The following is a 24,792-nucleotide window of genomic DNA, read 5'->3' on the forward strand; positions in this document are numbered from 1 at the left end:
CGGGTCCATGCTTGTGCTTGGAGGGAGGAACACCCTGCTCAGGTCCCGTCTAGTGGCGCTAGCATTGGCCAGGCCTTCTTGGAACTGTGCTTTATACTGGCTGTTCCCCACTTGGTTGGTAAAGGTGTGTGTAGAGGAGTTGTGTGCTTAGTTCCCCCCGCTTGGATCTTCCCAGCTTTCAGCAGCAAGGATGCCCGCCCAGCAGAAGCCCTTTAGGGCTGAGAACTGAGACCCACCAGGGATTGATGCCATCTCTACAGCCTGGTGGATCATGACCTGTAGGCAGACTGTGCCTGAGATACACACTGTATTAATATTCGCTAGAGGAACAGAACTGATTGAATGAATATCTGTGCAAAGGAGTTTAACTAGATTGCCTCACATAAAACAAACAAACAAACAAACAAACAAACAAACAAAAGCCAAATGGTCCAGTAACAGCTTTTGTATACTAGAGATGCTGAGACCCTCTGGTCCTTCCATGCATGAGGCTGGGCACCTCAGCAGTCCCAATCTCATGCTACAGGCTGCATGGATTCCTGGGGAGGTGCTAGTCTTTGGATCATGTTGGAAGGACAAAGAAATTGGGTTCTGATGTCAGCAAAGGATGGCACTCCTATCACCACCACGGCCATCATCATTACTATTCTCCTCCCCCTCCCCCTCCCCCTCCTCTTCTTCCGCAGCAGATGACGCACACACCCACTATTTAGAAGTGAAGGCAGGCAAGTAAGAAATACCGCCTTTTCCTCTAACCTCTTTGTATCCGGGCTGCCACTGGAAATTGCTCTGTCCCATGGGGAAGAGTCTTCTCCTCTCAGCCCATCCTTTCCTAGAAATGGCCCCACAGACATGTCTAGAATTGTGTCTCTCAGCTGATTCAAGATCCGATCGGACTGAGATTAACCTCATGCACACAGGGAGCCTCCATGAAGATCGGCTGGGAGCACCTTGTGAGCACTCCACAGCTCTACCCCAGATGGCTGACTTGATGCCCAGAGACAGGGGCCCTCCAGTGGGTGAGTCCACTTCTCAGGGCCTTCCGCAATCTCATAATCTGCAAAGTACCAAGTCAATGATGCCCGGCTCTCTGGCTGAATTCTGTCAGTGGCAGTGGCTCCAGATGGGGTGTCCAAGCTACATCCATGGTGAAGACAGGTTGTCCCCAGGACCTGGTCTGCTCTACAGAGCCTGCTCAGGGGTCCCCAGGGACCCCTGCATTCAATCCCCTTGACTCAGATGAGAAGTTGGCTTTGTTTAGACACATCTATCCTCTCCATGGATAGAATGAGGTCAGGCTGATATAGAGGCTGTAGAGACATCTTCCTTGTTCATCCCTGGCTCTGCCATAGTAGGCTCTGCATGGTACCCCTAACTCTCCCTGACTCTCATCCCTTTACCCCACCCCCAGGTTCCTCAGTCTCCATGAGGTGGCTGTGGAGCTGAACAGACAAGGTCGCTGTCAGGGCAGATACACCTTGCATGAAATCCCTGTATCTTAAGCCACAGAATTAATTTTTTTTTTTTACAGAGTTTGTAAGTTTTGAATAAAGAAATCTCTGGGTCCTGGAGCAGAGCCAGGAAGGCTGAAATCCCTGTCTTCTTCTGTGCCATTTTCTTGGGAGGGTCTGTGATGTCTATGGACCATTCTCTGTGTCTTCTGTGGGAGCTCCTGATAGGGACAGCCCTCTTGGTCTCCTCTCCAGGCACGGTCAGCAAGAGGCCTCCTGCTTCCACAAACCCAAAACATCTGGGCAAGACAGCAGCAGCTGAGTGTGGCTGAACCTTTAAGGAGCTTACAGGCCAGTGGGGGAAACTGACCGGAGATGAGGCTTCATCCCTGCATCTAAAGCGCAGTATTTTCTGGGTCTCTAAGTTACATAACACCCAGCATCCTCACTAATGTCCGGCCAACCCTCGTCCGTATCCACCAGGCTTTACTGAGTACGTCCTACATTCTGGGAGCTGAGCTGAGTGGACAGAGAAAGGGTAGTTGAGCAAGGTCATTTATCCCATGACGCTTTGTGCCTCCTGGAGAAGCAGAGGGTAGGTGACCCTTCACCAGTGAGTGCCGAAATGGCAATCCTTCCATGCCTACAGTCCCCTCTGTGTGCAGGGCATGCTGGGAGCCTGGCTTTGGATGTGTACCTGTCTTTGCTAGTCACATCCTTTCCCCACAGTGACACCGTGCAACTGGAACAAAGTTCTCTGTCCTTCCTTTTAAAGGCTTTTGTTGTTTGTTTTTAAAATAGTAATGTAGCAAAATTGTGTACACTGAACCTTGCCAGGCACAGCACGACCTGGTAGGAAGGTCACCTCCACAGGGGCCTCCAGAGAGCTTGCCTTTACCCAAGGAAGTTATCCAGTGTTTGCTTTCTGTCGTGTTCTGTTAGAGTCTCACAATGTTGCCTATGCTGGCCTGGGACTACTGAACTCCAATAATCCTCTTGCCTCAGCCTCCCAAGTAGCTGGGATTATGAGTGTGTGCTGGTGTGCCTAGCAAGGAATTACATGCTATTTTCCTTTTCACAGTTGTGGTGTTGAAAGTAGAACCCAGGGCCTGTGTCTGTTAAGCAGATACTCTGCTACTGAATTGAGCCTATCTCTCAGGCTCTCTCTCTCTCTCTCTCTCTCTCTCTCTCTCTCTCTCTCTCTCTCTCTCACAAACACACACACACACACACACACACATGTATACACACATATACACACACCATTGTGTATATGTGTATATGGGTACATGGGTGGATGTCTAAGTGTTTGCATGTGTGTGGGCACATATGTGCACATGCATGTGGAGGCCTGAGTTTATGTCAGCAATCATCCTCAATAGCTCTTCTGCCTTATTCATTGAGGCAGGGCTCTCAATCAATCCCAGGGCTCACTGATTTGTCAAGTCGCATTAGCCAGCATGCTGTGGGGCTCCTCTGTCTCCATCCACCAAGGCTAGAATTACAAGCAGGCTTCCATGCCCACCTGGCATTAATATGGGCTCTGAGGATCTGAGCTCCATCCTCACCCTTGGATGGCAACTACTTTAACCACCTGATCCATCTTTTTGCCTTCCCCCAGGTTTTCTTGATGCACTTCTTTAGGTCGGCACCAGCAACAGATCATAATAGACAAGCAAGATGAATCCTGAATGGTGGGAAAGCCCAGTCAGAACAGTGGCAAGGCAGGGGTCACTGGCCTTGGGTGTGCTTGGACTGTCTGTGGGCAAAGGGATGAGCCACGTGTAGTAGAAGCTCAGGGATACTTCCACATCTGCTGCTTCCTTCCTGAGTTCTGCTTCCGCAGGCCCATGGAGCTGAGAGAGTGTGAGTTCATATTCATTGCCACCCATGGCCTCTCCTCTCCTAGGTGGGGTTGCAGGAGGCCAAGGACAAGGTTTTCTTCCCAAGTCATCTCGGCGGCTCTGGCTGGTACTCAGAGGAGGCCCTGAAGGCTGAAGAACATGATTTGTTTCACTATTGTTTAATATTTGTCAATGCTCATAGCACGTTGGATGACATTGAGAAAGATTTGTGGCTGGTAGAATTAAACTGAGCTCAGAACTGGCCTGGTGCCTCCAAGTCCCTCCAGGCCAAGTTCTGGTTTCCTCTGTTTGTCCATGCCAGTGACCTCACGAACCAAGAATGAGGAGCCCCCACCCGCGGAGAATAGCTGATATTGCTTCTTAGGAAAGGCCTTCTTCAACCCTGGTTAAAGAGGGCATAGGAACACCATTGTCTTCAAGAACAAGGGAGCCAGAGAACCAAAGGTGATCCAACAGGTGACACACAATGCATTGCCAGCATCCTCTGGGCCAGAACTGGAACACCAGCAAAACTGGTCCTTGTCCTTCCTTCCTTTCCCATGGCTTGACTGCTCCCTAAAGCCCTCAGACTTTACCTTCTTCCTCCATGTTAAAAATCCACCTGCTGGGCAACTATCATACACTGTTTTATACTACATAGTAAGTGGCTACTAGGTAACATGGTGCTTGCTGGTCTTGTGATAGGGGATTTTATTTTTGTTTCTATTAATTCTCCTCAATTATGTGGTAAATGCTGTAATCAACCCCATTTCATAAATGAGAGGATTCATAGTGTGCAAGGTGCTCACTTTGTCCAGGTGACAGAGGAACAAAGGGGCGGGGTCATTCCCTGTTAGTACTATCCTTCCATGGCAGGGTGGAGACTACCTCAGACAATGGGCTTGTTCTGGGATGAACGTGGGTATCACGTGTGAGACTTTAAAAAAATAACCATGATGCAACACTCACCTTCTCATGAGATTTAGTCTTGATTGACTTGTGGGAGAGGAAGCCTATATGGCAGAGGGTGAAGGTTGCCATGGGTAACCAGAGTGACAATAGGGTAGATAGAGTCTCAGTCCCAAGTAAGAGGCACAGCATGAACATACAGGAAAGGAGGTGAGGAGTATGTCTGCAGAGCTGAGACTCCTGGGGGGAGGGGGCGTGTGACTTGGTAGGGTGCTGGTGTATCATGCAGGAAGTTCTGAGTTTGAGCTAGTCTAGCACCACATAAACTGGACTAGGTGGTGCACACCGGGAATCCCAGTGTTTGGAAAGAGAAAGGTTAGGATTCTAAGCTTATCTTTGTTAGAGTTCAAAGCTTGCCTGGGCTATATGATACCTTGACCTCTCTCTACCAAAAAATAGCTGATTTCGATCTCAGGAAGTGGTAGAAGAAGTAAACTGTGCTTCCAAAGGGAAGGTAGGGCCTGGTCAGGCCAGTTGACTTTCTAGAACCCTAGGACCCAATTAGCCACGGCAGTGTCCTTTAAGACGTTCTGTTGCTGGCAGAGAGCAGTTCAGTCACTGCCCTGACAGTTTTAGCTTTCTGAACTTTGTCCTTTTTCAAGTCATCTGGGGGCTGCCTCAGCCCTCAAAGAGCTTCCGGGTGCCAGAGATATGTGAGCCAGACCCTGATGGTCATGCTGAATGGGGAAGAGAGGGGAGGAATGGTTGGGACTTGAGGTTGCAGCTGGAGAGCCTCCCAGAGTATGGGCAACCTCTGCAGTTTCTTCCTGAACGTGGGGCTTGCAGCATTGCCCTGTGAATACATCTTGCATGGTGGGCTATTTGCAGCCACCTGTCCTTATATTCAAGGTAAGGGGATCTGGTGCGTCAAGTATGCATTGTGTTCTTCTGTCCTTCCTCCAGCCCCCACCATGCTTAGCAAAAACCAGACACCAACCAGCTGTCCAGAGAGAGCTTCCAAATGACTGTCATGGTTTGCATAAAGCCAAGAGAATTCCCAAGATAGGGAACTTTTGTTCCTAACATGGGGAAAATCTTGGGCAGCTGGCCCTTAGTGCTTGGGAGAAACCTCGGGAGTGAGAGTCGAGCGTGGAGGGGGGCTGGCATCACGTAAAAAGAAACTATACTTGGTGGTATGTCAAAATTCAAACTTCAGTGCCCATTACATTTTTATGGGTGTGCAGCTGTGTTGATCTGTTTACAGCTACTTTGACTGTAGCTCTTAGGCTCAAACCAGACAGCAGTTACATCAAAGGCATCCTGATGTTTAAAGTTTTGCAAGTTTGAGGCTGGGGCGTGGCTTAGTGGTAGAGGGGCTTGCCCAAGGCCCTGGCTTTGACCCCCTGCCCCCAACACACATACATATATTAGAATTTGGTAACCAAAGTGTATGAGAAACATTTTCCTCTTGATGGGACCTTTGTGGAAGAGGAGACTGGTAAAGGCAGGAAGATGAAAGACCCTGGCATTTAACTGAATTCCATTTAGCCTTTTAGATGGCTAGTCTGGCTTTCCTTGGGGGCGTCTATGGAACCTCATCTGATATCCTTGAAGGTCTAATAGAGAAATGATGGACTTGCTAGCATGCCTGTGGTGGATCATGAACCTGTAGCCACTGGGTATGTTTAGGGAGTCACGGCAGAGTTGAGGTGTCTAAGGCTACAATGGGACTTGGAACCCATCCTGCTTAACGCTCACATTGACCATTTGTGTGAAGACATGGAGAGTATAAATATTTAGTCTATAGAAGACTCAGAAATGATGAGCATTCCCAGATGAAATCAAAAGGCACGGACACTTCATATTAAGAAGGGGATTCTGGACTGAGGCGTGATCTGATGGAGAAGCAAATGTGCCTGCACTAAGAAGTGAGCCTTGTGCTCTGATCCAGAGCAATGATGGCATTGAAATATCTTGGACAGAGGAGCAGACAGCATTGGATCCTGACTCAGGCTTTTGTATTAGGAGAACCCTTTGCAAGGCTGACCCTGCACTGGCCTTGCTAGGGTAATCACAGGCCTGGGACCATCACATTAGGAATGAGAGAAGGCATGAGGACTACTTGGCCTGGGGTAGAGGGCATACGTGGAGCATCCCTTAGTAGGTTCTTGAGGCACGCACTCTGATCCAGGGGTTGGGTACGTGTATTTTGATAGGAAATTCCATACAACAGTGGAAGGGGTCCTGATGAGGGGAATAAAATGGGGAAGGTGGCTACCTTGAGTAATTGGAGATTTGACACTGGGGGAGCTGTAGGGAGTGGGATGCTGAATATATTTTAGTTATCCCATCCTTCCAGAGGGGATGGGACATGACTTGTATGGCAACACCCATCTGTCTTTGTAGCTGTGCCCAGAGGTCTTCCCAAGGACTCAAAGAGTGAGGTGCCTGGTAATGGGGGGCTTGGTGAGCAGGCTCCCCACACATGTGTCACAGGCTACTGTCCTTAGGAATTTGACAGTGACATTAAGGAAACTTGGGATGATGGGAAAGAGTGTTTTCTTTTTTTTTCATTTTCAAACGTGCGTGTGTATGTTGTGCATGTTTGCAGGTGTGTGGACACATGTGTGTGCCTGCATGAGGAGGTCAGGGTTTGTATTATGAGCTATCTCAACACTCTTCCCCTTATTCACTGAGGAGGCAGGGTCCTTCAGTCAAACTCAGAGCTCCCTGAAATGGCTTATCTTGCTCGTCAGCTTGGTCTGGATCCCCTGTCTCTGCCTGCTGAGGCCAAAATTGCAGGTGGGCCACCATACCTACCTGGCATTCACATGGGTTCTGAAGATCCAAATTCCAGCCCTCATGTTTGGGAGGCTTTGCAAAGCAACATCCTCTCCAGCCACAGAGGCTAGAGGGCCAGATCTTGAGGATGCTGTGGTGGGATGCTGGCTTGGCAGGAGCTGTTGAAAAGAATGGCTCGTTGCCCTTTTCCAGGTCTAAGGAGTTCCATTTTCTATATGGGAGCTCAGGGATTAGTGCATGCTAGCTGCTGCTTGGTGATGCTGTCGAAGGGCTGGCGGTGGAGACTACCACCATCACTTTTCAGAACGTGAAGTCACACTATGTGTCTTGTTCTTCTACCTGTGCCAAGAAACACCTGCAGTTACTCTGGGTCCAGTCTGTCATCCCCTTCACTCTGAGCCTCAGAGCACTTCAAATAATGGCTGAGGTCCAGAATAGACCCTTGGGGCAAATGACTTTGTGCAGGGTATGGTAGGGTCCTGTAGCCTGCAGCCCCTCAGCTATGCAGAGGCCTCTGTGCTAGTCCCTCCCATGCCTTCCTCCTCCTCCCTCCCGCTGCAGCACCATCCTCCTCCTCCCTCCTCCTCCCTCCCACTGCAGCACCATCCTCCTACCCCCATACTGGAGCTTGGCAGCTCAGGATGGAGGCAGCTCATTATTTTGCTGCAGTTGACTTGAAATCTGAAATCAATCCGGTATCAGATATTCAGCCTACCGTTCGGTAAGGTGTTTCAAAGGTGCCTTAGCGTTCAGAAATGACACCGCGTTTCCTAATTATGAAATCCTGTCGTCGCTGCTCAGGCTAGAATGACTTGGCTGCGGGCTTTTTCTTTTTGTCTCCTTCCCAAGGTTTAGCATACAGTGCGATTATTTTAAAATTGCTTCGGAAGTGTGTATTCCACCAATGAACTATGATTGTGCTTGCTCCTGAAGTGTGGAGGCAATTTGAGAAGAAGAATAATTTAGCAGAGACTCTGAGGCCTTGAGAAACCTTGGGCCACTACCTCCTTCACACTAGAGCTGATGGGACTGCTCATGGTGGAGCCTGGAGCTCTTCCCATCTTGCTTGGATCTAACTGATCCAAACCATGCACAGTGTGGAGCCTGGAAGGGACTTCTGGGAGGAAAGATGACAAGAGGGACAGGAAGTTAACTCAAGGGTTAACCCAAGTGCTTCCTGGAGATTAGGATCCTTCAGGTCAGATCCCTGTAAAGCCCAAAACGCACATGATGAGATTGGTTCATGGGAAGCCAAAGGCTTTGCTTATTCAAGGACGGGTAGGTGGATGCTTCTGTGAGTAGTGGGATTACTGAGTGGAGGGTCTTTCATTTGACCGATGCAGGGTGAGACCGTTATATTCTGTAGGCTAGGAGGCCTGTAGGTAGAAATCATTTGGTGTCTAATGACAGCTTGCTTCTTGCCACTTTCTCTTGCTGGGTCCTCATGTAGAATGGGTGAATGATATGTGTGTGTGTGTGCATGTAATGTGCATGTGTGTGTGCTCGTATGGATGTGCCAGTGTGTTTATGTGTGTGCTTGTTTTCATGTGTGTTTGTGTGCATATGTGTTTTTGTGTGGGTACATGTATATGTGTATATATTTGTGTGTGTGTTTGTGTTTATGCATATGTATGTATGTTTACGTGTGTATATGCATGTATGTGCATGTATGTGAATGTTAAAGGTATTACTAATCCCATTCATGGTATAGCTGCCACCATGACCTAATTACCTTAGAGGCCCATGCACAAATATCTTTTTATTGGGGATCAGATTTTAGCCAGGGATTCTAGAGATGGGGGGAGGAACACAGACATTTGGGCTAGAGTATCAGTGAACTGTGGATACATCCTGTGGCATATTGAAAGATGACATAGTGCAAAAGACACCAGAGACCTACTCTTTGGTCCTAATGGTGTTAGCTCAAGATCAGGCAATGCTACCTTGATATAGATAGCAGGGGAGTCGTCACATCCAGGGAGGTCATGGAATAGAGCACGCTAGAACATTCATTCTATGGTGATGCAAATGGCCTCTATTCTAATAAGGGACACTGTTCCCAAAGCATATATATTTATCAAAATAAATTGATGCGGCATTAACATAAAGCATTGTGGTGGTTTTCCATTTCCACAGATGAATACCCATTGCAACTGGCAGCCCATGGGAGCCGGCCAGGGGCTAGCAGGTGACATAGCTCCCATACAAGGCACCGCTCAAGACCGTGTGCCCTTTATTTCTCTTAATAAATCTCATCACATCTGTCGCCTATTCTTGCCTAAGTCATCCTAGTGACTGAGCTAAATACTCCCTTCTCAGGAGGCAGCCTTGATTGGCGACTGTAGTGTAATCTATCTGCAAGCCTGCCCCATTCATACCTGGGCAAAGAAGTGCTGGTCAGTGAGAACAGAAGGCCAAGTAAGCGCTGGGGAACAGATACTGAAGGCAGACAAGGCCTCTGGGGGCTGCTGGGATGGTCTTCCCGGTTTTATTTGAGATGATATGTCTCAAGGAAACTTTCTATTTTTTTTCTCCCTCTTTCAGCCTTCTTTTCTTTTCCTGTTGAGTAGCAAGGACCTCTTCACATTGAGAAATTATGAATATGCAGAAAAGATGGTATGAGACCACTCACTGTCTCTGAACTGAGGCCAGCTGAATTCCTGGGACTTGAGTCTCTGGTACTTTTCCTGCATTTTCAGTGGCACCTGAAATAGAATGTACTTCATCTGAAATGTAAAACAGTCGGGTAGAAAGTTCACCCTGGTCTCCCATGCAGGCAGGAGGGATCCCAAGTCTGATATATATGGCGTGTGTATGTGTGTGTGTGTGTGAATGCCTTTCCCCTCTCCATTCCTTCCGAATACTACCTTGCTAAGCCACAGATGGGGATGATGTGATAAGAAGATGCATTATATCTTCTTACCCATAATATTCTACCCGGTGACTTCCCTCACAGGAGGACATGTTCATGGCGTGGTCTAGGTCACACACTTCCATCCTTGAGAAAGTCTCTCCTGTAATTAAGATTATGTCAGCATCTTCCTCGCAGACCCCATTGGCTAGATGCTCCCTGAAGCACAGCTTGGTGTGACAACACCTGGTCTTGGAAAAAAGCTTTCTTCTCTGACAATGCTGCCTCTCCGCCTGACTTCCGCCCTGACCCTGACTCAATGGAAGCTAGAGAAAGGCAGGCTATTGGCTAGGGAACTGTATGGAAGAGTGCTTCACAGTACCCTGGGGTCTCCTGGATAGTGGATGGGTATAGTAGGAGAAGCCTCAGAGTCCACAACTAGTGCTTCCTAAGTTAGAAATCTCTGGGGAAGTTCATCTTGTGTGTAAGGCTGAGTTCCTGTGATTTCTCTCCTGTGCTCCACCTGCCCAAGTGATCGGATCATACAGTGTGGCACCTGGACAGTTGTACCTGTCATGGTGGTCCCGGTGCGATTCCTCTGTCTGTGTTCCATGAAGTCACGCTGGTCTAAGCTTTGCTATTTTGTGACTGGTGGTATTAGCTAAGTGTCTTCACCTCTGTCTTGTTGTACTTATTTATAGAATATAATAGCAGGGGCTGGAGAGAGGGCTCAGCTGGCAGGGACACTTGTCACCAAGCTTGATAACCTGAGTTCAGTCCCAGGACCCCATATGATACAAGGAGAGAACCGATTCTTACAGTTGTACACACACACACACACACACACACACACACACACACACACACAGACACACACACACCCCAATCAGTGAATCAACCAATGGATGTAAAAAAAATTAACAATATGACTGGAGAGATGGCTCCATGACTAAGATCACTTGTTGCTCTTGTAGAGGACCCAGATTCAGTTTCCAGCACCCACCTAGTGCCTCACAACCATCTGTAACTGTATTTCCAGGAATTCTGACATCTATTCTTGCCTTTATGGGCTCTTTCCCACATGCGGTGCCCATAAACTCACACACACACACACACACACACACACACAAATACACCTGAATTAAAAAACAATAAACCTTAGAAAAGACAACAGCTGATGTTCATTGTTGAGTGCTGACCCTAAGTCCAACACATTTTAGGAGAGTCCCCAGGATGAACTCATCCAATTCCCAGAGGAGCTCTTAGGAGCTTGGCACAACAGTTATCTTCCCACAAGGGTTAAGTTGCCCAAATAGCAGCTGGTGGAGCTGCAGAGTGGGCTGTGCTGCCTCTGGGGGGTGATTCTGATCTCTCTCATCCTGGCTTGTGGGCGTGAATGACGTCAAGGATGTGTGGAAGATGTGTAACCACCCTGTGGTTGGTGTGTGTGTGATTATCCTGTGGTATTTTTATCTCAGGTTCTGTGAACCTGAAGCCCGTGCCTTTCTACCCAGCCCCTGAATTCAGCCTTCTCCATCCCCTGTCTCCTTCCTTTTCACCGCTCCTGTCTTAGACTGCCTTAGATCTTTGATTTGTGAACAACCAATTTCACCGGCTAATTTACACATGAGCATTAAAGATTGATGCTGGCCTAATGCAATTGTCTCAATCTGCTGACATTAGGCAGCATCTTCTCCTGTCCCCACTAGCCTCATTGCTCAGTGAGGTGTCCCAGTGAGGAGCAAACTTCAGGAGCTGGGGAGATGGCTTACCTGGGAATATGTTTGTTGCATAAGGACCCAAGGCCAGATCCTCAGCACCTATGGAGCAAAGCCAGGCATGGGTCTGTGTATCTGTCAGCTTGGTGTTGGGGAGCAGGGACTGGGGCTCTGTAGTCTAGCTGAATTGGTGAGCTCTAGGTTCAGTGTGAGGTCCTGTCTCAAAAACTCAGATGGAGAGTGACTAAGGATGACACCAGACATTAGCCTCCCTTAGCATGCACATAAATATATGTTCTACGTATATGCACACACGGATGCACATACACACTTCATCACCTAGCTATTTCTTTCATACATTTCTATTTTTCACATATGGAAGATAATCCACAGGGATTCTTTTTTTTTTTTTTTAATCTTGTCAGTTTCAGAAGACACTCTCTTTATAATCATCCTGGTAGGTCTCCATGTGTTTGAAGGTCCTTGCAGAAAGTCATTGTGTCTCCTCAAGGGGGAACAAGTCCTGGCAGAGTGGAGTGTGTCAGGGTGATGGGGCAGCTGGGTATAATTCTGCAATGGTCCATGTCCATTTCTGGATTTTGAGTCTGGCCTGTTCTTCTCTGGGGACCATTGAAGGGACAAGCATGGGTGATCTCAGAGTCTGAGGAAGAGGCGTTGGGAGTGGTCAGCTTGAACGTGGAGAATGCCTGGCTGAGGATGCTGGGGAAGGTAATTGTGTTGCCCATGAGCCTTTACTTTTGTCCTGTCAAATGTATCCTGTGCCCTGTCTTGTGGGTATATTCCTGTGCTCAGATGTCAGGCAGGCCTGGGTAAGTACAGCACTGAGCCTGTGACTTATAGAGGACTCCTCCCGCTGCTCTAGGCAGCTAGGAAAGGAGGGAGGGAGGGGGTTTTGGAGGAAGAGAAAGAGACAGAGACATAGAGAGACAGAGAGACACAGAGAGAGACATACACAGAGAGACAGAGAGAGAGACAGAGAGATACCAACTGTGAGTGCCTGGGCTATCTACCTCTCCCTTTTTCCTTCTTTATTCCATATGGGCCTCCAGTCTATGGGATAGTGACTCCCATCCTGAGCGTGGGTCATCCCTCTTCAGTCCTCTCTGGAAACACCTTACACACACAGGTAGAAAGGAACTTCACTGATCTCTGAGACAATATTAGCCATCATAGGTAGGGACTATGAGATCCAAGTCTTTCTCTTTTCTTGTTTTAAAAATTTGTTTGCTTATATATTACTGATTTTGTCCAAAGGCCTAGGGCCGAGCCTGCTACACTCTAGATACTCAATAGCTAATGAGTGAGTCATGAATAAATACCTCATCATTTCTATGGAGGGGAAATTCTGATAACTATAAACTATAGTTCATGCCTTTCAAGAAGTCCTAGCCTAGCAGAAGAGAGAGACAATAAGGGATCAAGAATTCCTCATGTGTACGAGTCTTTATCATGTGACTTACACTATCCTTCTTATTGCCTGTGTTGAGTTTCAACCCTTTTGTGTGCTAATTTTTGTATCTCCAGCTCCAGCTCAGATCTTGTCTCTAAGGTCCAGCCCACCTGTACCACTGCCACCCAGCATTCTCCTCACACTGGTCACATCCAGGCAGACATCACCAAATGCTTCCCATCTTCTCTGTTTCATCGGTGATGTTTAATGCTCAGCTATGAGATTGCTTTCATTCTATACCAACATTTGGCAAGCTCTCCTCCTGCCTCCTGCTCTGTCAGTGCACCGCATTGACGACTGACTCCAAGCTGTCTTTTGACTCTGGAAGGCCTCCATGGAGCAAGCCTACTGATATATACTAGGGTCTCATCTGAGAGAAAAAGAGCCAAGGTCCCTGTTCTCATATGCCAACAGGATCCACGCTACTGCATGTTACCTTGGTCTTACTGGCTTACAACCTTCCAACATGTTTCAATGCCTATCCTACTTATCGTTAGCCTGTTTGGGTCATAAGTCTCTTTCAGAATTTGATGGAGGCTGAATTCATGCATACATTGTCCTTACAATTTAAAGGGACAGGGCACTAAAGTCTGAAGATAGTGGATATAGAATTCCAGAACCATGGTTAAGTTTTGATGTTTTTTTATGTGTGACACAAGGCTGTTTGTTGTTGGACCCCGTCACCCTTTACTCCACCTTAGCTCTAGTCACGTCTGCTGATCTCAGTCTTTATGTCCCAGCTATGTAGAACTCTTTGGGGTTTCCTGTAAGGGTCATCTGTATGTTTAGTGACCAGTGAAGAAGGGCCTATCCCTTTAAATTGTGCATCACCAGAGTGAAAAGGATAGGCTCACTCACTCATCAATCCAAGGCCGTTTTGTTGTTAGACTATACTGTCCTAGTGTTAGTGCTCACTTCAGAGTTCAACTCAGGCATCCTTCCTTGGAAATTTCTGGAACCAGCCTGCCTCTCCACACGGGCTTCCTGAAAGATCTCCTGGGCTACCATATCTTCTTGAAAACATTATATGATAGGTATCTATCTGTTCATAGAGCTGCTCCTTATAGCCTTTTTGGTGTAATTTGGTTTCACTATGAGTTTGGTGTATGCATATGCTTATGTGTGTCCACCAGAATGCAAGCAACTGCATCTGTGTGAGCTTGTATGTGTGTGCCAGTGTACATGGATCTGTGCATATGTTTCTGTATATATTTACATGTATGTTTATGCATATACATATGTGTATGTACCAGTGTGCATGCATATGTGTATATGCGTATGTGTGTGTGTGTGTCAGTGTGTCAATATGTATGTGTTACTGTGTGTATATTTGTGTTAGAGTGCAAGCATGTGTGTGTGTGCATGTGTGTGGCACTGTGTGTGTGTTGTAAGGTCAGAGGTCAACTTCTAGCATCTTCCTCCTTTGTTCTCCATCTTATTGTTGAGATAGACTCTCCCCCTGAAACTGGAGTTTGCCTTTTCAGCTGGGCTAGCTGGCCAGAGAATTCCCAGGCTCTGCCTCACCCCATGCCCACTGTGACAGTTACAAGCCTGCTTTGCCATCCTGGCTTTTTGTGTGGATGCTGGGGATCTGAATTCAGGTCAGGTCCTCATGTGTTTGCAGCAGGCACTTTACCCACTAAGCTGCCCCATAAGTTATGAAATTTGTTATAGGAAAGGAACAGCTTGTGTTGATTGTCTCCCAAGGGCCTGGTACCAACTGGTATTTACCAGATAAACATGACTGAGTGAGGAAGGGCAGATATGACCTCATCAGGGGAGGCTCTGAACATTGCTCTGTGCCGTCCTGCTATGCCTTAGGTGGGGCTGCTGGAACAGGTGATCTGTGGCTCAGACATTCATTTTTCAAGATTTTGGAACCTAAAATTCTGAGATTGGGGTGTTACGCACTTGGTGCTTGGTGAGAACCCCTCTTTCTGGTTTTCGCATCATCAGCTTCTAGGTATACCCTCCCTACTCTACCTTTTTAGAAAAGCTTTTTATTAGCATACATTAATTGTATGCAATAATGGCATTTTTATGAGGTCCCTATCAACCCTGAATGCCCTCAGATGCCATGCAAGCTGGAGTTTTCTCTCTAGGTAGCAAATGAAACAAGGGCATGAGGTGTTACGGTGGCCTCCAGGGGCCATCTCAGCCCACTACACAATTTATTATGACATTTTCATAGAATATATTTTGATCATATTCATCGCCCTCTCTCTAGTCCCCTCCAACCTGCACTGTGTGAATCCCCTCTCTCTTCCCTGTGGCCCCTTTACTTTGGAATCTCTTTGTTGTTTCACCAATGAGTCTAATTAAGGTTGCTTACAGGACTGTGGGTAAGGGGTCATTTACAAGGGCATGGACAATGTACCAATGGCTGTGCCACTGAGGAACATATCTCTTCCTCCCTCAGCACCTCTCCTTCCTTTATATGGGCACTCGTGCCACCTTAGACTCCTCCCTCACAATCTTGTACAAGACTATTTACTTCTCAAATTCTCCATCAAAATACCATTCCATTGAAAATTCTGACTCCAGCATACTGGTTGAACATTTTTTTGCTAGGAAGTAGCTGATGGTGGGGTGTAGGGTGAAGGATAAGGGTCTCCATAACCACAAATCTTACACGAGCTGCTGGGATGTATTACAGGACTTTGACCTCCACTGCCAACGTGATCTGAAATCTTGTTTTGCAGTCAGGAAAAAGGGCAGTGGGGGAAGGAACAGGACCCAGTGACAGGCTGGCCTTGGGGTCAGACACCAGTTCTGCCAGGTTTTAGCTGCAGGATACCTAGTAAGCAGGACCCTCTCTCCTCACCTGTTACAGCAGCAGGTGTGATTGGATGCTCCGTGGGATGCTCCTCTGTGCTCTCTTTCTTGCCTGACATGGCATTTCTGCTGCAGGTTTACACCTGCAGTTTCTTTAGGAGCCAGAGATTTAGTGGGCTGGGGCTAGAGATGGCCCCTGGAGGCCACCATAACACCTCACGCCTTGTTTAATTTGCTACCTAGATAGAAAACTCCAGCTAGCATGGCATCTGAGGGCATTCAGGGTTGATAGGGACCTCAGATGTCATCAGGGCTTTGACTGCTGGTAATTAGGCCCCAAGCGATGGCTGGCTACACCATCTCCAGCTGTTTGCCTCATGTCATCTTGGCTATAACTCTCTTGCTGTCTTTGTACAGAGCTGCTGGCTGTGATCTTCCTGCTGGGACCCAGCCCCTTATGAGAAGGAACTGTGGGAGGGTAGGAGAGCATGTGAGTCACACAGGCTGCTGGACTCAGACCAATGCTTTCAACAAAAACGTTGAAAGAAGGTAGAAGGAGGGGAGATCGTGCACTGGGCTCTAACAGACTCAGCCCTGCTGGAGTGTCATGACTGCTGCCCTACGTCACACAAGAGTGAGGGTAAGTGGCTGCTTCTATATCACCCAAGAAACAAAGGATTTGACATAGACAGTCCGAGGAAGTAGTCTGTAACTCTGATCCAAGACTCATTGGTGGCTATGGGCTTTTGAACCATCTATAGCAGTGGTTCTTAACTTGTGGGTCACGGCGCCCAGGTGCCCTGCATATCAGGTATTTGCATTATCATTCCTAACAGTAGTAACATTTACAGTTAAGAAGTAGCAGCGAAATAGTTTTATAGTTGGGGGGTCACCAGAACATAAGCAACCCATTAAAGTTCACAGCATCAGGGAGGTTTAGAACCCCCTCCACTGCATTTACTGCTTTTCTTGCTGCTGTGACAGAATTCCTGACAGAAGCAACCTAAGGAAGAAAGCATTTATTTTAGCTCATAGTTTAAGGGTTTAGACAATCATGGCAGGAAAGGCATGGTGGCAGGAGCCTGAAAGAGCTGGTTACATTGTATCTATAATCAGGAAAGCAGAGAGAGAGGGGGATACTGTACTCTGCTTACTTGCTCCTTTTTTAAAATATAGTCTATCAACCCAGGCAATGTAGGGGCGCAGCCTACCCAGTGAGGATGCATCTTCTCGCTTCATCCAACCTACTCTAGAACTCCTCCCTCACAGGCGTGCCAGAGGTGTGTCTCCTAGGTGAGTCTGGAGGCTGTCAAGTTGGTAAACAATAACAAAGGCATCCTTTGACCTGCTTTTCTGTAGCACATCTTGTGTCACTGGAAAATAAATGACCCTGAGCTTCAGGGGTGTGTGAGGTGGGTGGGTAAGAAAGAAGGATGGAAGGAAGCCACACATTGGGAGATGAAGGGCCTGGTATAGAAGTTGGACCTCAAACCTCCAGGCTGTGGAACTTCCTCTGCACCCCACACTCTGTATCCCAGACTCTCTGTGAACACAAGTGCTTGACTTATGGACTAAATGGGAAGAGATGTTAAAGGGCAGATGTGAACACTGAGAATACTGGTTTTGACCCAGGCTTGTGACTATATTGATATGAAAAGCCACAGAATTAGAGTCTCTTGGTATAACTGGGTGGTGAGCCCTGCTTCTCACACTGACAGCAGGCCTCAGGAATTTATCATTGTTTAAGGAAACAGATCTAGGTTGTTTGGTCACTGTGGAGAGAAGTCTTAGTTCTTCCTTTCCTAATGGTGATTGAGGACGATGTTTGTAGAGATTGTAGGACAAGCAGCCAGAAGGAACAAAACCTCCTTAGAACATACAACCATTTTGTCCATATTCACCAAAACTATATCTTACTTGTTGACTCTTAGTCTCCAATAAGGACAGTTTTCCTACCCTGTGCATCTTTATTTCTACATTTCCAATATTAATTCTGTCATAATGCTCCTTTCTAGAAACAAACTCCTTATTTACCCTATGATAAATACCAACACAGTACGTGGGCCCAGACTAACATAGCATACCAGGCTTGACATGGCCCTATCACTTGTCTCATCAGACATCATCAGCTGAACCTTAAGCTTGCATCAGGAAGCCCATCACAGAACTTAATGCAAGGGGGAAAAAAAACCGATGGACCTGGAGCTTTCTTTGTCTTTCTTGCTTGGTTTGTTGAGCTGTCAGAAAGTAAAGACTGGACCCTAAAAGATATGTGTCCAGCAAGTGGCTGGATGTGAATGGAATGGTTGGTCTATCACCAGCTATCATGGATGCTACTCTGAAAAAAAAAACTGTATTCTAAAGGTATCAGACCTAAACTCCTTCGTCTAGTAAGAGGCTTGTCATTTAGAGGATGCAGAAGAAGAAATTCCACATACTTAGACTTTAACTGGAATATCTGGGGACATACATGGGGGTCACAGATTTAGGAGACTTCTTTGCTCTTCCAGGGTAACTTAGTCTGTTATGATCCATGGGGGGAGGTATTTTGTGGGATACCCTAGATTGGGTATTGTGTGTTTCAACAAACACAGCTGCTGGTAACTGTGTGAGAATATCAGGCTGTACGTATCTGGAGACAGATCATGAACATGGCAGTAAGGAAATGTACTTGATAGAGAAAGGGGAAGATGTGCTTGCAACATCCTTTGTAAAGCTTCCATCAGACTCCCTGGAAGACCTTGAGCTGTTAATAATGAGGCAGATTCATGAGTCCTCTTCCCTGTCTCTACCTCTGTGACCCCAAGTGTTCAAGAGGTGGCTTTCAAGTGTCCCCTTTTGTGCATCTTCCCGTTCAAATTAATTCAAGGACTATGAAGTCTATTGTGATATTAAAAAGGAAGCATTCATAGAGATGTGGGAGGGAGCCTTCCAATGGGTAGATGTTTCCCTCTGTCTCCCTGGCAGCTGGTAGGAGGCAACCTGACACAATGGGAAAGCCTGTGCTGGCTGCTACTTGCCAGTCACAGAGCCAGTGACATTTTGGCAGATGCCTTCTTGGGGGAGGAAGGTCAAAACCCCTGATTTGTGATGTTTGCCAGCTTCCACGGTAGAAATATTCCCATCGTGTCCAATTTCAAATAGTCAGTGACTTAATAGGTTGAAAAATTCTTGAAGGATGTAATAGGCTCTGGTGAGTAGCAGGCACACCACTGCCTAGAACTCCACTTAACTCTTGTTTCCCCAGAGATAGTTTCTATCTCTATCTTGCTGTCTCTTGGGATGGTATGAACACATGGTGGTAGGCCATGTGGTAGATCACCAGGATGCGCAGAGCCCAGAGGGTCTCAGTAAGTATTGGTACTTCTAATTAATCAAGAACAAAACCATACATATACCATTACACACTCATTCACTCTACATTTATTAAATACATACTGGGTACTGACTAGTTGTTACAGTCTAAGGCTTTATTTTATTTGTTTTACTTTTTGCTTATGTGTATATGTTTAGGTGTGTGTTTGTGTGTGTGTGTGTGTGTGTGTGTGTGTGTGTGTGTGTGTGTGTGTGGTGGGTCCCCAAACACATGTATGCAAGTGCATATGATGGCCAGAGTTCAACCTTAACAATTGTTTCTTAGGAACCATCTACCTAGACTCTGAGACAGAGTTTCTCACCAGGACCTGGGGCTTGCAGTTTTATGAGGCTGGCTGGCCACTAAGCCCCAATGATCTGTCAGTTCTCATATTTCAAGCACTGGGATTACAGGCATGTGACAAAGTGCCTGGCTTGTTTCATGATTGTTGGATTTGATCTCAGATCCTCATGTTTATCCTGCAGGCATTTATTCTGTCTTCACAACCACTAAAGACTACAATGTGATCCTTGCCTGAAATCACTCTATAAGACAGTTTTGGAGATAGAATAAGGGTGGGAGCTTCAAGACTACTCCTGCTGGTTAGCTATGCGAGGGTCACATGGGGGCCAAAGGGAACAGACATTTGCTGAGAGCACACAGCAGATAGAAGAAGGCACACCACGAAACAAATACAGACAAGTGACACTTCTTTTGTGATTTCTCCTCTCTAGGTGTTTCTGAGTGATATCATTTTCCTCTCTATCCCTTTCTGACCCACCATGAAATTTGAAAATATGCTGCATATTTGTCTATGTAAGGCATGGTTATGCTTTATATATGAAAGCCCTAAGATTTGTGTACTCCCTGAGAACTATGGGGCTGGGACAATATTACCTTCCATTGAGGACAAGAACCTCAAGTAGGTGGAAGCTACATTTCTTCAGTGGCCATCAAACACAGACTAAGTCATCAATGGGTGTGTACAAACTAAATGGAAGAATAAATAAACGCCATTGTCCATGGCAGAACTAGCTCAAGATGTGGGGCAGAATGAACTTGGGGTGAACGAGGAGATGCTCTGTGCAATTCACAAATAAGAAAAGGAAGGCAAGGGATGTGTGGTGTGTGTGGCCAGGGGAGGGACAGGGTCTAATTGACAGGTCATCCAGTGCCAAGACCTGATGCCCCATACTAGGTCACAGATGATAAAATAAGCTTCCTTTGCCCCATCTCACTGTGAGAGAAGATCCTCCCCTGACTTTCACAACACTCTACCTCACCCCTTAGAGGAGAGTCCAGCAGAGGTCTAAATGGGCCCGAGGCAGAGATGAACATTTGCAGTGAACTTTCCATGCTCCAAAGTTTTAACGAAAGAGCTGCAATTACCAAGTTCTCTGCTGTTGGCACTTGAGAATCCATCTCAATTCCCCCCCCCCTTTTTTTTTCTGAAGCGACAGTGATTAAGGGTTCATTCTGCACATGAAACAAGTGATCAATGGCTCCTGGCAGTTGCCATTGTCTGTCTCTCTCCCCCCCCCTATCAGTAGACAATGTATCTTGGGGAGCTGCTGGGACCTGAGAAAAATGAGTTTGCCAGACACAGTTCTATTTTGATTTAGATCACAAATAGCTTGGCTTAGTTTTTACATTGATAACAAGGAGGTTGGTCGCATTTCCCAAGCCCTGCAGCCTGAGACACGTTTAGTTCTGGGGGAGGAAGACTGATCTTTTTGTCCTAGCTGCAGTACTCTAGACTTGGATGTCTGGCATCAGATTGACTTGACCTCCATCCCTCTTGATGGGGGAGGGGGTTGGCCTCTGCAGGGAGGACCAACCTGGTTTCTTGGATTTCTTGGTCCCTCCTCTGCTACCCTAACCACTCTGTACCAGGGATCAGTGACTAGCTTCTGCCATGGAGATGGTGAGGGCGAGAGGAAGCCAGGCTAGGAAGAAGAATGGTCAGCTACAGCTGCAGCCTCTGAGGGGGCTGTGGTGGGTTAAGTGAGCAGATGTAAGCGAGTTTCTGTCTTTTCTGGTGTGATGGTTCATTCTAGCTGTCAAGTTGATGGGATCTAGAGTCCAGGAAACAAGCCTCTGGGCGTGCTCCCAAGGGCCCAACTTTTTGTGAGACCCTGCCTTTTAAAAGTCTTATTGCATTTCTCTAGCACCACACGCTGGGAAGCAAGCCTTCAATTCAACATAAGACCTTTGGGGACAATGAAGATCCGAACTAGATTACCTTTTTTGTTTGTTTTTCATTTATTCAGTTAGACACAGAGTCTCATGTATCCAAGAACACACTCTAACTCACTACAAGCAGAGGATGACCTTGTGAGAATTTTAGTCACGACCTTTTATTCAGGAATGTGGGGGTTTTCCCCTGAGGCCTTGATGATAGAGAAGGAACATAGCATAGCTCCTGCTCTAAAACCAGGAACATGCTTGGCAGAGTTGGAAGTAGTCTGAGGCCAGAGCCATGGAGGAAGCTGTGGCTTCAGATCCTGAACACCCATTTCTCCCTCCCCCCCCGCCCCCGTACAACTCCCCCTGATTTCCAAGGCTGCTGTGTGCTCTGTCTGTAATGTTCTTGAGATTTTCTGTGTTACTCCCTTATAGCCTGATTAGCTTCCTGCTGACTTTGTCCCCTTTCTCCTCTGGAAATAGTATATATGGTGCTGTACTTCTTCATAAGATGGCTTACCATAGATAGAGCTTGGGCAATATCCTGAGTCTACTTATTCTATCTACTTTATCTCTGATACCATGGACTTTCCTTTTCGGGACCCTGTCACTAAAAAATGACTTGCTGTTTTGGTCATGAGACTGTGAGTGACATATTCCAACAGATGACAGCGTTGCTGGGAAAGATATACACAGTGATCTAAGTAGTGAATCCAGTGACTTCACCTTTGTGGAAATGGAGGAGTTGTGAGTATCTCTAAGAAGATGGGAGTTGAAAGAGATATGGGTTGGAAACAAACAAACAAAGATAGGAAGGTTTGATAATGATTGGACTTTGGATGTAGCTGAGTATAGAGGTGTAGCTCACTGGCGAGAGCGGCATGTGAGAAAAGATAACTGAGTCCAGGGAACACCAGGATTCAAAGATGGAAAGATGATCCACCTGTATTTTAGTTTTATTTCTGTTGCTGTGATAAAACATCCTTACAAAAAAGAACACAGTGGAGGAAGGAGTTATTAGGCTTACAAGTCCAGGTTGCAGCCTGTCATTTTGAAAAAGTCAAGGTAAAAACTGAAGCAGCTAGTCACATGGCATCTGCAGTCAAGTTGAGGATAAGCCCTTCTGTTCTTGCTTGTTTGTTTGCCCTTAGCTGGCTTTCTTCTCTCTTACACAGCTCATAGAGTAGCCTAGGAGATAGTGCTACTCACAAGAGTCTGGAAGGAGAAGACAGAGGTCGGAGAAGTTACTCCAGAGCAATGTCATGGAACTCCAAAGAGGGAACATTTTTCAGGAAGACACAAGTGACAGTGTTATATACCATCAAGTGACCTTATGGGACCAATGCCAGGGCAGATTTGGGTGCACAGCATCCCACTGAGAGCACAGGCTTTGAGTTAAAGTCAATGAAGCCTTCAATCTTGATTTAAAGACTCAGTATTTCTAGGATCTTGGAAACTGTCGCTTAGTCTGTTCTCATCTCTGTTTTGAGGGAGTCATGATAACAGTAGCTACTTCACTGGGTAACTGCAAGAATCGCATCCACTTTAACTGTTGTAGGTAGGAAGGACAAAGTGGTGGTGAGATCTACTTATAAGACTATGGTAAGGATTACACAAGAGAACATATTAACTCCATACCTCATGTCCAGTCCCAGATGAGTGAGGCAAGATTGCCCGTCAGAAAACAAAGGCATGATTCAGGTCCATACTGGGAAGAGCATGGTAAAGACCTGGAAGAGGATTTGGATTCTGACTGAGCCAGAGAATTCGATTCAGCTTCAGTGTACAAGGGATCCATGTTCACAGGGTCTGACATGAGAGTTCTTACGTTAAAGTGATGATATCAAATGGTTATGTGTATGTATATGTACACACACACACACACACACACACACACACACACAAAATGTTTTAATGAGGATCTAAAAAATAAATCTCCCAAAAATGTGGACTTAAGAGGTCAGAAGAGTAAACCTTCTAGGCAAGGATCTCAGCCTCCTTTTCTATCCCCAGAAGCTACTTGGATAGCACACGCTCGGATGCTGGGTTCTTGCTTTACAAGGAGTTGCTGCTTAGGGCCATGGTGGTACCCAGTGGCAAGTCTGCCATTAGTACACAAGCAGGCATATCTTCTCTAGCTCATTGCTAAGGGCTCTGTGCCTTTAGTACTCACAGGCAGGTCATATCTTCTCTGCCTCAAGGCTAAGAGCTCTGCATGGTGTAAGTCTGGCTTTCATGGGCCCAGGACCTAGATCTGGATAGCTCAGCTGGAAGGTAAGTGAGCAAAGTCTGGATATCTAGGGATGGTTGTGTAAGGACTACCATACTGTAAAAACTTCTGGACTAACTCTATGTAATGTGAATGTTGGTTCACATGGTAAATGACCTTTTGGCTCAAAGACCTCTCAATGATAAAATAAATGTTTCAAAAAGAATTTATGCATAGGCTTATTCAACAAGATTAACACTTCAGTTACCCAGAACCCAAACTTCAGTAGATAGCAGATGATGCTGTAGACGTACTGGGTTCTGGGCCTTGAGAACAGGTAGAGGTGGTATGCTCTAATTTCTCTGTGATGTTAGGGTCCAAAGGCTCTGGAAGACAGGGCCAAAAATAATTAGATGAAACTGGCAACTATAACACATGCCTGTCTTCTATTCAGTGGCTGGAAGGAGATTCTTTTTCAATGTTTTATCCCTGCCACACATTGTGTGTGTGTGTGTGTGTGTGTGTGTGTGTGTGTGTGTATGCTATCAGAGGACAACTTGTGGAAGTTGGTTCTTTCACCATTCTTGATTCAGAGGATGGAACTCAGGTCATCAGGCTTTGTCAACAAGTACTTTTATCTACTGAGCCATCTTGCTGGCCCTGGGGGTGGTTTCCACTGATGCTTTGCACTATGGTGTATTATAGAGATGAATGTCTGTGTGGAAGGAAAGAATATTTAAAGCCATATCTCCAGTGCCTCAAGTGGCTCCTGCTGATTCAATGACTAAATCTGTGATGATATCAAGACCCTCAGAACAAGATAGCCAAGCTATCATCATAGAACCTGGCCCTGGGCTGTGGATCCTAAGGGAAGAAACTAACCAACTTGAAAGAAAGGATTTTCCCAAAGAAAATTCCAAAGCACAAGGGCTAGGAGTGGAGACTCACAACTACAGGGAATAGCCAGTGAGCTACAAACAGTAGCATTTACTCCCATTGAAATATGAATACCAAAGTGTCTTAGTTAGGGTTTCTATTGCTTTGAAGAGACACCATGACCACAGAGACTCTTATAAAGGAAAACATTTAACTGGGATTCAGAGGTTTAGTCCATTGTCAGTGTGGCAGGAAGTATAGCAGCACACAGGCAGACATGGTGCTGGAGAAGGAAAAGAGAATTTTAGTTTCATATCTGGATCTGCAGGCAGGAGGGAGGGAGGGAG

The 24,792-nt window shown here is 46.5% G+C and overlaps 1 long non-coding RNA gene across 1 annotated transcript; it reads right to left on the minus strand.

Moving 5' to 3' along the window:
* Positions 1-354: 354 nt before the first annotated feature.
* Gm20745 (predicted gene, 20745) lies at positions 355-8,105 on the minus strand. The gene is made up of 3 exons (NR_045745.1): positions 7,722-8,105; positions 7,025-7,345; positions 355-3,445 (listed from the first exon to the last, which is right to left on the minus strand). It is a non-coding gene; the product is annotated as a predicted gene, 20745 (long non-coding RNA).
* Positions 8,106-24,792: the final 16,687 nt, after the last annotated feature.

The sequence above is a fragment of the Mus musculus genome, chromosome 9 (genome assembly GCF_000001635.26).
Source record: "Mus musculus strain C57BL/6J chromosome 9, GRCm38.p6 C57BL/6J".
Classification (NCBI taxonomy): domain Eukaryota; kingdom Metazoa; phylum Chordata; class Mammalia; order Rodentia; family Muridae; genus Mus; species Mus musculus.